The sequence below is a fragment of the Oncorhynchus keta genome, chromosome 9 (genome assembly GCF_023373465.1).
Source record: "Oncorhynchus keta strain PuntledgeMale-10-30-2019 chromosome 9, Oket_V2, whole genome shotgun sequence".
NCBI lineage: Eukaryota > Metazoa > Chordata > Actinopteri > Salmoniformes > Salmonidae > Oncorhynchus > Oncorhynchus keta.
The window spans coordinates 5,986,618-5,991,617 of NC_068429.1; the positions used below are offsets into that span (position 1 = coordinate 5,986,618).

A 5,000-nucleotide genomic window follows, 5' to 3' on the forward strand; every position below is an offset into this window, starting at 1 on the left:
CACTGCTCGACTGAGGGACCTTACAGATAATTGTATGTGTGGGGTTTCAGAGGTGGGGTAGTCACTCAGAAATCATGTTAATCCCTGTTATTGCACACAGAGTGAGTCCTTGCAATTTATTATGTGACTTCTTAAGCACATTTTATTCCTGAACTTATTTAGGCTTGTCATAACAAAGAGGTTGAGTAGTTTTAATTTTTTATACATTTATAAAATGTTGTACTTCAAAATTCCACTTTGACATTATGGGGTATTGTGTGTATATATCAGCGTCACAGAATCTCAGTTGTATCCATTTTAAATTCTTTCTGAAGGCATTGTAACTATGAGAAAATCTTAGATGTGTCAAATCAATTATATCTAGCTCAGGGCTCCATCTCAGGGCTCCATCTCAGGAGCTCCATCTCAGGGCTCCATCTCAGGGGCTCCATCTCAGGGCTCCATCTCTGGGCTCCATCTCAGAGCTCCATCTCAGAGCTCCATCTCAGGGCTCCATCTCAGGGGCTCCATCTCAGGGCTCCATCTCAGGGGCTCCATCTCAGGGCTCCATCTCTGGGCTCCATCTCAGAGCTCCATCTCAGAGCTCCATCTCAGGGCTCCATCTCTGGGCTCCATCTCAGGGTTCCATCTTAGTGCTCCATCTTAGGGCCCCAGCTCAGGGCTCCATCTCAGGGCTCCATCTCAGGGCTCCATCTCAGGGCTCCATCTCAGAGCTCCATCTCAGGGCTCCATCTCAGGGCTCCATCTCAGGGCTCCATCTCAGGGCTCCATCTCAGGGCTCCATCTCAGGGCTCCATCTCAGGGCTCCATCTCAGGGCTCCATCTCAGGGCTCCATCTCAGGGCTCCATCTCAGGGCTCCATCTCAGGGCTCCATCTCAGGGCTCCATCTCAGAGCTCCATCTCAGTGCTCCATCTCAGGGCTCCATCTCAGTGCTCCAGCTATGAATTTGGTTGTGAAGATCAAACTTATTGGTTACAGCAGACATTCCATCCCCTCTTGGATCAAGATCCCTGTTGCCTAAATTGTTTTCTTTGTCAAAAAAAAAAAAATTAAGTAGCGCCCCCTTCTGTGCACATTCAGTAATACCGTATACCCCGGTATGGTACAGAAACGGTATGACGGTATGAACATCTGCATAGCACCCAACCATATTAAGGAGCTGTGTTGAGTACTGGAGTGAGTCAGTCCTCTTAGTGCAGCTCAAACCACATTATTTCACTATAGTCTTATGTTGTACGGCTGCTTGGTTTTCCATTCAACTTGCCTCCTAAACTTAGCCTGGTTGAACCAGACTGAAAGCTGTGCTCACCGTGCTTTAGCCAGGCTATCTTAAGCTGTCTGAGGAAATCCCATACTGTTGTGTACAGTACTCTTTAGTCTTGTCAGACTGTTAGTGAAATCACATACTGTTGTGTACAGTACTCTTTAGTCTTGTCAGACTGTTAGTGAAATCACATACTGTTGTGTACAGTACTCTTTAGTCTGGTCAGACTGTTAGTGAAATCACATACTGTTGTGTACAGTACTCTTTAGTCTGGTCAGACTGTTAGTGAAATCACATACTGTTGTGTACAGTACTCTTTAGTCTGGTCAGACTGTTAGTGAAATCACATACTGTTGTGTACAGTACTCTTTAGTCTGGTCAGACTGTTAGTGAAATCACATACTGTTGTGTACAGTACTCTTTAGTCTGGTCAGACTGTTAGTGAAATCACATACTGTTGTGTACAGTACTCTTTAGTCTGGTCAGACTGTTAGTGAAATCACATACTGTTGTGTACAGTACTCTTTAGTCTGGTCAGACTGTTAGTGAAATCACATACTGTTGTGTACAGTACTCTTTAGTCTTGTTAGACTGTTAGTGAAATCACATACTGTTGTGTACAGTACTCTTTAGTCTGGTCAGACTGTTAGTGAAATCACATACTGTTGTGTACAGTACTCTTTAGTCTTGTTAGACTGTTAGTGAAATCACATACTGTTGTGTACAGTACTCTTTAGTCTGGTCAGACTGTTAGTGAAATCACATACTGTTGTGTACAGTACTCTTTAGTCTGGTCAGACTGTTAGTGAAATCACATACTGTTGTGTACAGTACTCTTTAGTCTTGTTAGACTGTTAGTGAAATCACATACTGTTGTGTACAGTACTCTTTAGTCTGGTCAGACTGTTAGTGAAATCACATACTGTTGTGTACAGTACTCTTTAGTCTGGTCAGACTGTTAGTGAAATCACATACTGTTGTGTACAGTACTCTTTAGTCTTGTTAGACTGTTAGTGAAATCACATACTGTTGTGTACAGTACTCTTTAGTCTTGTTAGACTGTTAGTGAAATCACATACTGTTGTGTACAGTACTCTTTAGTCTGGTCAGACTGTTAGTGAAATCACATACTGTTGTGTACAGTACTCTTTAGTCTGGTCAGACTGTTAGTGAAATCACATACTGTTGTGTACAGTACTCTTTAGTCTGGTCAGACTGTTAGTGAAATCACATACTGTTGTGTACAGTACTCTTTAGTCTGGTCAGACTGTTAGTGAAATCACATACTGTTGTGTACAGTACTCTTTAGTCTGGTCAGACTGTTAGTGAAATCACATACTGTTGTGTACAGTACTCTTTAGTCTGGTCAGACTGTTAGTGAAATCACATACTGTTGTGTACAGTACTCTTTAGTCTGGTCAGACTGTTAGTGAAATCACATACTGTTGTGTACAGTACTCTTTAGTCTGGTCAGACTGTTAGTGAAATCAAATACTGTTGTGTACAGTACTCTTTAGTCTGGTCAGACTGTTAACCTAATTTTTTGCTAACAAATCAAAACAACATTAAATATTATTTAATCTTGTTCTGTTAACCTTTTACATACCTTTAGTTCATAGAGGCTCTTTGTTCCAGACGTGTCTGTTGTTAACCTTTAGTTCATATAGGCTCTTTGTTCCAGACGTGTCTGTTGTTAACCTTTAGTTCATATAGGCTCTTTGTTCCAGACGTGTCTGTTGTTAACCTTTAGTTCATATAGGCTCTTTGTTCCAGACGTGTCTGTTGTTAACCTTTAGTTCATATAGGCTCTTTGTTCCAGACGTGTCTGTTGTTAACCGTTAGTTCATATAGGCTCTTTGTTCCAGACGTGTCTGTTGTTAACCGTTAGTTCATATAGGCTCTTTGTTCCAGATGTGGCTGTTAACCTTTAGTTCATATAGGCTCTTTGTTCCAGACGTGTCTGTTGTTAACCTTTAGTTCATATAGGCTCTTTGTTCCAGACGTGTCTGTTGTTAACCTTTAGTTCATATAGGCTCTTTGTTCCAGACGTGTCTGTTGTTAACCTTTAGTTCATATAGGATCTTTGTTCCAGACGTGTCTGTTGTTAACCTTTAGTTCATATAGGCTCTTTGTTCCAGACGTGTCTGTTGTTAACCTTTAGTTCATAGAGGCTCTTTGTTCCAGACGTGTCTGTTGTTAACCTTTAGTTCATATAGGATCTTTGTTCCAGATGTGTCTGTTGTTAACCTTTAGTTCATATAGGCTCTTTGTTCCAGACGTGTCTGTTGTTAACCTTTAGTTCATATAGGCTCTTTGTTCCAGACGTGTCTGTTGTTAACCTTTAGTTCATATAGGATCTTTGTTCCAGACGTGTCTGTTGTTAACCTTTAGTTCATATAGGCTCTTTGTTCCAGACGTGTCTGTTGTTAACCTTTAGTTCATATAGGATCTTTGTTCCAGACGTGTCTGTTGTTAACCTTTAGTTCATATAGGATCTTTGTTCCAGACGTGTCTGTTGTTAACCTTTAGTTCATATAGGCTCTTTGTTCCAGATGTGTCTGTTGTTAACCTTTAGTTCATATATGCTCTTTGTTCCAGACGTGTCTGTTGTTAACCTTTAGTTCATATAGGCTCTTTGTTCCAGACGTGTCTGTTGTTAACCTTTAGTTCATATAGGATCTTTGTTCCAGACGTGTCTGTTGTTAACCTTTAGTTCATATATGCTCTTTGTTCCAGACGTGTCTGTTGTTAACCTTTAGTTCATATAGGCTCTTTGTTCCAGACGTGTCTGTTGTTAACCTTTAGTTCATATAGGATCTTTGTTCCAGACGTGTCTGTTGTTAACTTTTAGTTCATATAGGCTCTTTGTTCCAGACGTGTCTGTTGTTAACCTTTAGTTCATATAGGCTCTTTGTTCCAGACGTGTCTGTTGTTAACCTTTAGTTCATATAGGCTCTTTGTTCCAGACGTGTCTGTTGTTAACCTTTAGTTCATATAGGCTCTTTGTTCCAGACGTGTCTGTTGTTAACCTTTAGTTCATATAGGATCTTTGTTCCAGACGTGTCTGTTGTTAACCTTTAGTTCATATAGGCTCTTTGTTCCAGACGTGTCTGTTGTTAACCTTTAGTTCATATAGGATCTTTGTTCCAGACGTGTCTGTTGTTAACCTTTAGTTCATATAGGATCTTTGTTCCAGACGTGTCTGTTGTTAACCTTTAGTTCATATAGGCTCTTTGTTCCAGACGTGTCTGTTGTTAACCTTTAGTTCATATAGGCTCTTTGTTCCAGACGTGTCTGTTGTTAACCTTTAGTTCATATAGGCTCTTTGTTCCAGACGTGTCTGTTGTTAACCTTTAGTTCATATAGGCTCTTTGTTCCAGACGTGTCTGTTGTTAACCTTTAGTTCATATAGGATCTTTGTTCCAGACGTGTCTGTTGTTAACCTTTAGTTCATATAGGCTCTTTGTTCCAGATGTGTCTGTTTTTTCCCTCCGCTACGGTAGTCATGCATCTTGGAAACATATACAGTTTGCACAAAGGTCTTAAGATGTAACCGTTTTATAAAAGAGACAGTGATACAGAACCCAGATCTTAATGCTGCCTGTGTGTGTGTGAGAATCTACAGCATAACAGATGTCTTGTTTGATCGTATATATACAACGCAGTAGGAAATTAAGACTAGAGATTCCTAGTACAATTACTCTAAATGCAAAGTCGTTTATCTTTTAGGTTTG

The 5,000-nt window shown here is 40.4% G+C and overlaps 1 protein-coding gene across 12 annotated transcripts in view; it reads left to right on the forward strand.

Annotated features, from left to right (window-relative positions):
- The window catches only part of LOC118379415 (transcription factor 4-like), a 439,744-nt gene that overhangs the window by 212,026 nt on the left and 222,718 nt on the right, over positions 1-5,000 (forward strand). The gene's annotated exons all lie outside the window — the stretch shown is intronic.